This window comes from Peromyscus maniculatus, chromosome X (genome assembly GCF_049852395.1).
Source record: "Peromyscus maniculatus bairdii isolate BWxNUB_F1_BW_parent chromosome X, HU_Pman_BW_mat_3.1, whole genome shotgun sequence".
NCBI lineage: Eukaryota > Metazoa > Chordata > Mammalia > Rodentia > Cricetidae > Peromyscus > Peromyscus maniculatus.
Window position 1 is genome coordinate 107559032 of NC_134875.1, and position 12802 is coordinate 107571833.

Consider the following 12802-nt stretch of genomic DNA (forward strand, 5'->3'; position numbering starts at 1 on the left):
CTATTTTGAGTTTAGGGCAGTGATTGAATCTGACATCTGACAGCTAAAAGGCACAATTCAATGTGGTACCTGGGTTACCTGTTCAGTGGTCTTTATTAGAGGACCCAAATTTGCATTGGTAGTTCTATTTGTATAGCATTCAGGTGTAGGGTGGAAAGGAAATCCTTAATCTGTGTTTAGATGCAGATGTGAGATAGAAGTCAGAGTTAATGGAATTAGAAGTCATTTTAATTTTACCAGGAAAGTGAGAACAAAGGATATTTGTAAATGTTCAAATCAAAGCACAATAGAATCTCCTTGAGTTCACAAGAGTATCCACCCAGTGGGTTCTTTCTCATTTTTTTCTTTGACCTTTATGTTTGTACTCCAGACTGACAAACCCCAGATATGCTTTCAGAAATATTGTTAAAGTTAGAATCACAGTGTGAGGTACCCTGAGTCAGTTTCTTCAGTAAATTCCAGGGTGAGTTCCAAGTGATGCTGTTTAGAGTTGCAAGAACAGGTTATTTTCTCCATTCATTACATAAATAAAAGGCAGGGGAAAATATAGGAAATATTAGAGCATACCGGTGGATCCACTATTCAATATCAATGAAATTCCCTCTTGTGGTTTTTAGTCTAGTTAGTAAAGATGATTTAAGGATAAAGTTTAATAGAAACTCAAAGTTAACTTATTAGAGCTTTAAAAAATGTCATTGTGGACAAGGTGTAAAACTAGCAGTTTCTCAGAGGTGAAGAATATAGAACAGAAGGGAAAAAGCATGCTATTTGAGAGGTGACAACATCAGTCAAGTGGCAGCAGGCAGCCACATGGTGAGGAGCTTTAGACAAATAGTAAGGAAGCCCATAGCACCAGTGAGTTTAAAAGCATATGTTGGTTTTGGTCAGCATTCAAAAAACTGACAAAAGAGAAGGACAAAGAAGTGCTCCATCATTCCAAATCAAGACTCGAGAAGACAGGTTGACTATGCCAAACCACATAACACCTTTTAGGGACAGCCAGAAGTATCCATATTTAGATAATAGTATTAAGAGCATATAGCAAATGTGAAAAACAAAGAATAATCTCAGTGTCACACAGAGGAACCCACAAAGTGAACATAGCTTAGCAAAGCGATTATTTTTGTAAAACTGTTGCACCAGACCCCAAGCTAGGCTAGCCAGCACAATAGGACAGGAAGCTCACTTGGTTTATATTCTAGTACAGGTGGTGAGTAAATCTCCCTATTGGCTAGTGACTAACCTCAAAGTCTTTTGAAGCTGGCTAGTGGTAAAAGAATAGGACAAAGGAAATGAAGGAAAGTAGGAAGGATTTAGCCACTTAATTTCCAAGAATGTAGCAGGACCTTTCTGTGAGCAAAGGATTTCTTACAGCAATTTTGAAATATTAACACATTTTGAGAAATGTCATAGAGTAGAGAGAAAATATCACGGCATGGTAAATAGTTCACATTCTATTTTTAGCATTGGCTACATAGAGCAATGTGAGAGATTATTGTACTTTGACTGACACTCATTTCAATAAGTACTAGATTTATTGGTTATTTACTTTTGTTGACAATAAATAACACCCAGATTAGATAAGACCAAATGGATTAGATTTTATTCATTGAAAGGTCATATCCAGTAATGAAGTGATGAAACAAAAGGAAAATACAAAGAAGATAAGAGACCAATTTGGCCATTTTCTGTCACAGGCCACATTGAACACAGATTCGAGTTCTTTCAAAATTTATGTTTATCTACATGAAGGATATTGCTATTATTCATGATAACTTTGGATTTTGAATGATATGTTAGATAAACATTGACTTATTGACTTTTAAATTTTATTATGTGCTGGTTTGCCTGTGGGAATATTTGAAGAAAGTAAAATTGTGCCACTTAATAAAAACAAAATTGCAGCTATAATTGCCAAGGCCACCGCACTTCCAATTTCCTGAGCATCTGGGTGGGAAGGCATATGGAAAGATGATGGGAATGCTATTCCCTCCTTGAGTAGGATGGATACAAAATTGAGCAATACAGCAAGACAAATAAAGCTACTAGCGGTGATGTTCAGCATCCCTGAGACACCAAATGGATTGTGGATAGCATTTTTCTCTACTCTTCCGACATATACATTCCAAAGGGAAGTAATGGTGGTAATTTTTCCTACTAGCCCAAGAAAGCTAGAAACCAGTAGCAGTTGTTGGACCATTTGGATATCTAAAGGAATGAAGGTGTCATGGTAGTGGAATTGGTGACATTTTCTGATGTTTTTGATTCTGTCATCATCGTTGAAAGCACAGACTCTCCACATGCCGACGAATGCTGTGGTAGGCTTAGAGGAAACTGGGTCTTGGAAGTACCACACTCGCCACTCAGGTAGGCCCATAGAGATGCAGCAAATTATCCATGCCAGTGTGGTCAATGCAAAACCTCCCATTTCACACTTGCAATGTTTTTTTATTATCATGATGGTGACAGCGAATAATCAGCAACTGAAAAGAAATACACAACAAGATGAGGATGGGTTCTCAGACCCAGGACAGTATATTCATGGAAAAGATTTGTTTGAGATAGTGGCCCTTGGGCCTAGAGATCTGCTATTGGAAAGGTGGTCTGAGAAAACAGAAAGGCCCCTTTGGCAATATTCCAGGCAGGCTGATACTCTACCAATCCTTTAACATTTGTGCTTCTAACATTTGGTCTAGCCACAATGGCATTTGGTCATAATTATCTAGTCATCAAAATGGTCATCACAGCACATATCATTCTACAAATGGGAGATTGCTTCAAATTCAAGAGTTGAATAAACAATTCATGCTATATCCACTCTTTGCAAGCATATGGCAATGTTAAAGATACAAGTGGCATTATAGAGACAATGTCAGATGTTTGGGGTTTACCAATTTCACTTAGTATAATTTTTTGAAATATGATATGTTCTGTATCCCTGACTGGCCTGGAACTGTGCCCTCAGCCTGGCCCTGAGCTTGTGGCAATTCTGCTGCATTTCTATCCCAAGGACTAGTATTAGAGGCATGAACCTTGACATCTGATCATTAACATGACATTTTTCAAGGGACACCAATGGTCAGCATGTGAGAAAGTTTGTCCTCTTTCATACTGGCTTGTTTCCCAGGGGAGTAAAGAATAGACTTTGCCTACTCATTCACTGGTCTTGAACATTTGAATTAACCCAAAGCTTTGCCTGTTGAGAATATCACCATATGAATGAGAATGCATATATGAGACTTTGTGTCCATACTCACTTCTCTTGAGTAGATACTAAGGCATTCAACTTGGGGGAGACAGTGTCAGGTTCCTACAGTTTGCATTATGGAATTTACAGAACTGTTTCATACCAGTTTCATGAGCCTTTACATACCCAGTAGCAAATCTGGAAGTTTTCAGCTTCTTTTTAACTTCCTTCTCATTGGCCGAGTCTAATACACCAAAATCTCAATGCTGAAAGATAATAAATGAATGGAAATGAATAAAGTTATAGAAAATTAACTTATTCTGGTATATGCAAAATAATATATATTATGTATTATCTTAAAGCAACCTATTTCACTATAATAATTAAAATATGTCAAATCCTAAGAAAATCTGTGAACATGGGTAATGCTCACTCTTAGGTAATTGTAAAATACAAAGAAACTATACGTATACCCATAGTTTTATGGTTGGTTTTGATTGTCTACTTGAAACAATATAAGAATGATTAGAGAAGGGAGTCTCAATGAGGAATTGTCTGGATTTGGTTGGTCCGTAGGCCTGCATGTGAAGAATTATCTTGATAATGCTAATTGAAGTAGGAAAACCTACCTAGTGTGGGTAGCACCATTCCCCAAGAAGGGGATTATGAGCTGTATGTGAGTGTAGAACTGCACCTGAGTGCTAGAAGGAATGCATTAACTCATTGTTCCCTGTTCTGGACTGTGGATGTGATGTGCCTAGCTGCTTCAGGTTCTTGCCACTTTGACTTCTCCAGGTTGAAAGGTCTTGACCTGGAAACGTGAGCCAAATAAACCCCTTCTCCAGTAAGCTACTGTTTTTTACAGTATTTTATTCCAGAAACAGAAAGAAATTAAGACACATCACATAATTTGTATCTATTCATTCATGTTTGTATTTACTTCTATCTTAAAATATATTGGGTAGATATAACATATGATAAATCTGACTCTGAGGAGTAGGGGTGAATTTAATCTACCTTTATTTGAAGCAAAAAATCTGTCATATTGTTTTCTTTCAATGCTGCTTTTTGTTTGTTTTGTATTTTTGTTTTTCCTACAATATAAGCCAAATTTTTCTCTAACTTCATATGTAGCCCTGTAGATGTAACCAACCGTCTTATTAAATAAGAAACACAGAAACAATGTAAAAGAGAAAGCCGAGAAGTCAGAGCTCAGAGCTAAAATCTCACCCTTCCTCCTGCTGTCCCAGCTTCGCGAAAAAAGACCTACTTCCTGTCGGTTCGTTTTTTTAAAGTATGTTGTTCTGCCTTCTCATTGGTTGTAAACCCAAACACATGACTGCCTCGTCACTGTCTGAATGTACAGCCCCCTAGGTCTTAAAGGCATATGTCTCCAATGCTGGCTGTATCCCTGAACACACAGAGATCTTATGGGATTAAAGGCGTGTGCCACCACCACCACACTCTTGCTATGGCTCTAATAGCTCTGACCCTGAACACACAGATATCTATGGGATTAAAGGCGTGTGCCACCACCGCCACACTCTTGCTATGGCTCTAATAGCTCTGACTCCCAGACAACTTTATTTATTAACATACAATCAAAATAATAATTCAGTACAATTAGATTATCACCACATAGCCCACCCACATTGGTTTCAGACATGAGGAAATAACCCTGCCTCAGACTATCAGTGCTGAGGTTAAAAATATGACCACTATACATAGCTTGTGATAGTTGTATTGTTTTGTTTTTATACTGATGGTGGTTGTTCCCCCAACACCTCTCTCTTTCTCTCTCTCTCTCTCTCTCTCTCTCTCTCTCTCTCTCTCTCTCTCTCTCTCTGTGTGTGTGTGTGTGTGTGTGTGTGTGTGTGTGTGTGTGTGTGTGAGATCCAGGTAGAATTCACCTACTTTTGCTTGTTAGTGAAATAGTGAGATCCAGGTAGAATTCACCTACTTTTGCTTGTTAGTGAAATACAGTTCCACTGATCTACATCCCTTTATATCATCTTAAGTGTGTTTTTAGAGAATTTACTTTTAGGTAGTCACTACATGTATGTCTCTCCTTATTCCCTGAAGAAGAAATTGTAAGGATATATTTCAAGGTATGCCAAAGAGTACTCAGATCCCTGAAGTCCACTGTCCACTGAATCAGTAGAATTCAAGCATTAGAAACAAAGATGTTAAAGCATCTCTACTTTCATTGATTAAGAAGCAGCATTTCAAGGAAACATGGATTTAGCTTCTAATAATTCCATTGGTTGCACGTGTTGCATGATTCTTAGGTTGTACTCACTAAAGATGGTTTCTTCATTAGTCAATGTAGTATATAAACAGATATGTCATTAGTGAGCAAAAGACCAAGAGATGGAGCCACATGTGGACATAAGTTCTTTAAGGACACATTTCCTAACTCAATAAAAAGGAGGACACCAATTTTTAGAAATGGGGAGAGTGATATCACCTGGTGCTTGAGACCTGGTCTGAAATGAAAGCCCAATATGAACATACTAGGTTAGATCCAGGTAAATGGTACATATAAGTTGAGGTGAATGAATAGTGAAACAAGAGAAGTCAGCCAAATTAGTCCTTGCAAAACTAGAGTCTTTCTTAGTAATACTATGCACAGTGGTTGCCCTGGTCACGGTATCTCTTCATATCAACAGAATGATAACTAAGACAGAAGTTGGAACTAGGAGTTGGGCATTGCTGTGACAGGCTTATCTATTTTGTTTATTAGAATACAGAAGAGTTTGGGACTTTGCACTGTGGAGGGGCTCCAAAACAAAAATGACAATAGGTGTCACTGTCCTAGAAAAATCTGTTAACTAATGGTTCATAGGTCCCAACACCCTTGAATACCTGGACAGGTAGGACTCATGATTGAGTCCTATCATTTGTACTTGTGAAGGGGGGGAATGTGGAGGGGCCCCAAAACAGCTTGACCACACAGTTGCCATGATAGGCTTAGGGGCCCAGACACAGCTTGTGTGACAGGCTTACTGGCAGGTAACAACTAGATCCAGGAAAAGCCATAAGCTGACACCACCCAGGGTGACACCATCCCAGTGATGTGGAAGTACCTAACACCCCAAACATTCTAACCATTAGATAAGGCGGCCAGATGTCCCTGAGTCTAGGAAACACCTACTTTGTTTTACAAATACCCCTAGACAAATGTCAGCCAGTTAGGGTCCTGAACCCTGGAAATCCCTTCACCCCAACTTCTGCTATGATAAAAAATAAAAAAAACCCTACCCTGCCTGGGCTCAGGGCTCTCTGTTCTCACTGCTGCATCAGATAGACAGAGAGACCAAGCTCAGAGCTTGAGAATAAAGGCTCTTTGGTTTTACATACAGTATTTGGGCTCTGTGGTGGTCTTTTGGGAGTCCCCATGATCTGGGCATAACAGCACAAGAAAATTAGTTGAAATTTTTTCTTTGGTTTAATGGAAAATCCTGGTAGGAGCTTGAAAGATAGTAGATCTGAGAGCAATGTAGGCCAAGCACAAGGGGTTTCATAGGAGGAAGAATATTATCCCCTGTTCTAGAGACCATTTTTGTGATAGTTTGACAAAGAATGTAGCTACTTTTTGCCTTTGTCTTAAAAATATGCCTGGGATAAATGAAAGAATTTTAGATTAATGTTGTTAGCAGAGATTTTATGACAGGCTATTATTGACTGCCATATGTTTATTAATGAAAGGGTGCAAACTGAACAAAGAGAAATACAAAATGTATAGTTTTAGGAGAAAGAAGTACCAGGAAATGTAATGTTGGAGCCAAGTCTTGTGCTCAAGGAGATAAAAAGCTTAAAGTAAGGCCTGCGGCTAAAAGGAATAAAAGGAGTGGTTCCCTCAGGACAATACCCCACCCAGCTAAACTTTCAACTTGTGGAAGGATTAAAGGAAAGCTTAAGCAGCAAAGAAAACCATCAACAACTAAAAGCTTATACAAATGCAAGCCATGGAAGGACTCAGGTTCCTGACCTAGCAAGCAGAAGAACTTGGCAACCTTGGCCACATGGCTCTGAATTTAGAGTCTAGAAGGGTATTAAAAAAAGGGATTGTAGAAACTTTCTCCCTGGTTAAGGAAAGCTCCCAAGGCCAGGAGTTTGGTAGGGTTGTCTCTGCATTGAGGCCTGGAGAGGCCATTGTGTGAAGTTGTGAAGGAGAGGCCTAGATTTTGTGGAAGATCCTGAAATGCCAGAGTTATGGGATACCCACAAAGAAGACCTTCTAAGAGAATGTGAAACCAACTCAAGAGAGACAAACGTGTTGCAGTTGACAAAGATGAAAGCAGTTGGAGATCTAAAGGGTATTTTGATGCCAGATATGGAGATACAGAATTGAAAGTTTTCCCTGTTGGGTTTCAATCCTCCTTTGGTCCAGTATTTGCTCAATATGCTCCCTTTCCTCCTTTTTAGAATGGTAATATATATTCTGTGCTATTCTATGTTTGAAGTATGTAATTTGTGTTTTGATTTTACAGGGGTTTATAATTAAGAAATTGCTTTATGTCTCAGAAAGTTTGGACTTTGGACTTTTAAACCATCTTGGGAAGGAAAGACTATAGGTAATTTGAATTTGATTTAAATGCATTTGGATTATTATATGGTTATAAGCCTATGTGAACAAGATAGTGGAATGTGGTAGTTCTAATAAGAATGTCACCTATAGGCTCATATATCTATATAATTACTCCCTAATTGGTGAACTATTTAAAAGGATTAGCAGGATTAGGAGGCATGTCTTTGTCAGAAGAAATTTGTCAGTGTGTGTGAGCTTTGGGATTTAAAAGAGCCCACACCAGACTCTGCCAGCTCCGGCTAGAATAAGAGGTGAGTTTTTACTCACATGGCTAATCACCCCAGCCTGTAGCCTTTAGATCCAGGGGCACAACCCACCACTGTCCCCATACCCATACCCATTGTAGCCCCAGTTGCAGGACAGCATCACCCACTGCACCCTGTAACCTAGAAGCCCCACTCCACTCCCAAACCCAACTATCCTCCAAGACCACAGCTGCTCCCTGAGACAGACTCTGCCAGCTATGATTGGACCAAGAACTCCAATTGAGCCAAGAACTCCGATTGGACCATGAGTGCTGATCTAAGAGTGGCTCCCTGAGACACAGATACCATTTGCACTGATTGGAAGAAGAGATGTGTAGATGTCAGTGCAAGAATACATTCAACAACAAAAAGAGCAATATGGCATCACCAGAACCTTGTGGTTCTACATCAGCAAGACATGAATACCTCAGTGCAGAAGAAGCAGAAGAAAACAACCTGAAAAATGACTTTAAGAAGATAATAGAGGTCTATAAAGAGGAAATGAAAATCCCTTAAAGAAATCAAGGAAAAGACAAACAAAAAATTAGAAGAACTCAATAATTCCATTAAAGAAATCCAAGAAAACCAAGAAAAAACAGTCAAACAGGTGAAGGAAACAGTTCAAGACTTGAAAACTGAAATAGAGACAATAAAGAAGATACAATTAGAAGAACTCAATAATTCCATTAAAGAAATCCAAGAAAACCAAGAAAAAACAGTCTAACAGGTGAAGGAAACAGTTCAAGACTTGAAAACTGAAATAGAGACAATAAAGAAGATACAAACTGAGGGAATGGTGGAAATGGAAAATCTGACTAAACGAACAGGAACTACAGATGCAAGCATAATCAACTTAAAAAATCTGAGACTGGGTTTATCAAATGTCCCCAAAATGTCCTTGAATTCCTTATGTGGTCTAGGGAGGAATCCTCTTTGTTGATGTTTGTTTCTTTGTTCATTATGAGACAAGCCTTCTCTGTGAGCCAGGTTGGTTTTAAACTCACTGTGTAGCACAGATTGGATTTGAAATGATATTCATCCTACTTATGCTTGCTTACTACTGGATGCTGTGAGTTATTCATGAGAACAGTGCTTTGAACAACAATGAACTCTTTAATTAAATTCTTGGGCTTCATTTGAGATCTGTCAGATGGGCCAAGCAATATAATGTAGACCCTGTCCTTAGGGGCAAAGATCCCTTCAGAGAAGTCATTTTGTACTCAACTGACATCAGATAATTCAACAAGCTATCTGTGCCTTCCAGGCCCAGTTGTCCTGACAAAAATCCCCAAAACTTCAAAGTGTCAGGGGCCATGTGTATACTCTGGTGGGAATGATGGGTAAGAGGGTTAAAGCACATTAGAATACATCTTAGAGGGACAAGGGAAAGGATGAGATAACCAAGAGGGCTACTAAGAGCACTGTAGCATTATTGAAACAGGTGAATTTCCTGGTGACTTTCTAGAATGTGGGAACATTCCTTCTGGGATGAGGTCTATGGTAAATGATTTGAAGCTTCCAAAGGATGCCTAACTTCAGAGCAGAACATCACCTGTAGGGGGGCAGCAGTGGGAATGAAACAGCACCTGTGGTCTGCTTTACTTATTCAGATTACAGACAAGGACACAAGCAAATAGACCTATACAAAAACATATATGCAGATACAAGTTTAACAGGAGGAGACAGTATTTTCAGGATGAAATATTATATAACAAGAAGTATTTTATAACCATCTTGATAAAAAATATGACAGCATATACAAGCCCTTTTCTCTTTTGGTCATTATTTCCTTTTTATATTTATTCAAGTGTGTGGTGTATTGTGTATGTGAGAGCATGTGCTGATGGAGAGCTGAGGCATCAGATGCACTGGAATTACAGTTATATTGGTTGTGAGCCATCTTACATGGATGTTTGGAAATGAATCTTCTGTGAGAACAGTATGCACTCTTAACGACTAAACCATCTGTCCAGCTCTTTCCTTTTCTGTGTCTCTGAATAACCATAGATAAGCAAAAGGACAAGCAGACTCATTCATTATGGGGACCTGCGAATAGAGGGGCTTCTGTATGAGATAGCTGGATGCTGGGAAACATTTCTTTAATATTCATGCATGGTAATTTCCCCAGCTTAGACAGAAAAAGTGAGATACAGAAAGAGAGACAGAGTGAGACCAATGATGGCACATTAAGACAAAGAGATGCACAGAGACTGAGAGCCATGCCAGCATCATGATAGAGATGTTGATTACATTGCATGTCACTATATTCTAAGAAAGGTTGAAATTCAAAGTATATTTTTAAATTTTGAGCATGTTACATCCTTCACATCACAATATTCTTGAAAATGCATTAAGTTTAACCATCACAAATGCAAGCATCTGCGCTGATTTGTATTCTTTATTTGTGGTTAAAATAGACTGAGAACAATTTAAAGGGGCACGGATCATTTATAGTTACAGTAAATATTATAAATATTCACATGTATATTCATAAATTTGAGTGCATAGACCTTGGTTCAGGTGTGTGGTGAGGCAAAACATCTCTGTGGTGAGTTTAGGAGTCAGAGGCTACTCACCTCCTGATAGTCAGGAAGTAGAGGAGGACAGGGGACAAGACAAAATCTTCAAAACCACAGATGCTAATTTCAGTTTCCTCCAGTTACATATCATCTATTTAACTGTTCAAAACATCCCAAAGCAGCACCTCCAGCTAAGAGTCCAAAGATGAAACATATGATACTTTTGTAGAAACATGATACATCCAAATAACAACACCATGGTAAATTAAGGGCTAATTCTACAGATGATAGAATAATATTCCTATGTATAGCCCTAAGACACACAAAGAGCACATGGATAAAGCTTGAGGATATCATAGTACATGAAATATGCCAGTCACAAAAAAAATAAAATACCATGTTATTCCATTACAATATCCCTGGGGTAGGCAATGCCACAGAGATAGAAAGCACAATGGTAGGTTCTAGGGGGCTGAACAAGAGAACCATTTCCATTGTGGAAGAAGGTTAATGATGGTTCCACAATACTATGAACATATTACCAGGAAAGTATCCACTTAAAAAGGTTAGCTGTTCAGTTTCATGTGTATCTTCAACCCCATTACATAGGCTATACAAGAAAGGATAGAGCTTCTGCTGACCTTGAATTGTGTCCTCAAGTGAACTAGTAACCAACAATGCTTCAGAACAGGTTGGTAGTTAGGCCAGCAGCCCCAAAGACAAACGACTCCTCTCACAGGTCATTTGGGACTACTGACTAGATTCACAGTCAGCCCCAAGCCAGTCTTGGACAAACTGTAGTCCTGATCCACAGTTCTGAGAATTTTGTGATGTCATCAAATTCTAACCTGCTGTGATCATACAATTGAAGTTTCAACCATTTGAGTGAAGTGAAATTTGGTGGGCTAACTATGGCACTATATATACACATACATCTTTACATATCCATGTATATAATACATTTAATATTAGTATATGTATTTTTATTTATTTATTTTATTAAGAAAATTTTTCATTCATTTTACACACCAATCAAAGATCCCCCTCTTCCCTCCTCCAGTTCTCCCAGTCTCCCCCTCCCAACTCATCCCCCACTCCCACCCACAAGAAGGCAGGGCCTTCTATGGGGAGGCACATCCAGTAGAGGCAAGTCCAAGCCCTTCTCCCTGCCTCAAAGCTGCATGTGGTGTCTCATAGGTAGTGGGTTCCACAAAGCCTGTTCATGCACCAGAGTTGGATTCTGATCCTACCACCAGGGTCTTGCCATGCAGAGGGCCTAGTCTAGTCCCATGAAGACTCCACAGCCATTGATCCAACTTTCATGAGTTTCCACTAGTTTGGTTTGGTCATCTCTGCATGTTTCCACATCATGATCCTGATGCACTTGGTCATAGAATCCCTCTTCTCTCTCTCTGACTGGACTATTGGAGCTTGGCCTGGTGATTGGTTATGGATCTCTGCATCTGCTTCTATCAGTTACTGGATAAATGCTCTGTGATGACAGTTAGCGTATTCACTGGTCTGATCAGTGAGGTAAGCCAATTCAGTTCAGGCACCCTCTCCATTATTTCTAGTAGCCCACGCTGGGGTCATCCTTGAGGATTCCTGGCAATTTCCCTAGCACCAGGTTTCTCCTTATCTTCATGATATCTCCCTCTATCAAGGTATCTCTTCATTGCTTTTCCCCTCCATCCCTGTTCTAGCCCAACCATCCCATTCTCTTATGTTCTCATTCCCATCAACTACCCTCCATTGTCCATCGCCTCATCCCCAGTTTACTCACAGAGATCTCATGTATTTCCCCTTCCTGGATAATTCATGCATTCCTCTTTGGGTCTTCCTTGTTAGTTAGCTTCTCTGGAGTTGTTGGTTGTTCTTTGATTATCATTTGCTTAACATCTAGTATGAATTTATGAGTGAGTACATACCATGTTTGTCTTTCTGAGTCTGGGTTATCTCACTCAGGATGATATTTTATAGTTCCATCTATTTGACTGCAAATTTCATGATGTCATTGTTTTTCTCTGCTGAGTAGTACTCCACTGTGTATATGTACCACATTTTCTTTATCCATTATTCAGTTGAAGGGCATCTAGGTTGATTCCAGGTGCTGGCTATTATGAATAATGCTGTTATGAACATAGTTGAGCATATGTCCTTGTGGTATGATTGAGCATTCCTTGGGTATATGCCCAAGAGTGGTATAGCTGGGTCTCGAGGTAGACTGATTCCCAATTTTCTGAGAAACTGCCATACTGTT

At 39.2% G+C, this 12802-nt stretch overlaps 1 pseudogene across 1 annotated transcript; it reads right to left on the reverse strand.

The window, feature by feature from the left end:
- Nucleotides 1-1581: 1581 nt before the first annotated feature.
- Nucleotides 1582-11338, reverse strand: LOC102912013 (claudin-34 pseudogene; annotated as a pseudogene). Its single transcript, XR_013048063.1, has 3 exons — nucleotides 11184-11338; nucleotides 3374-3453; nucleotides 1582-2483 (listed from the first exon to the last, which is right to left on the reverse strand). The product of XR_013048063.1 is annotated as a claudin-34 pseudogene (transcript).
- Nucleotides 11339-12802: the final 1464 nt, after the last annotated feature.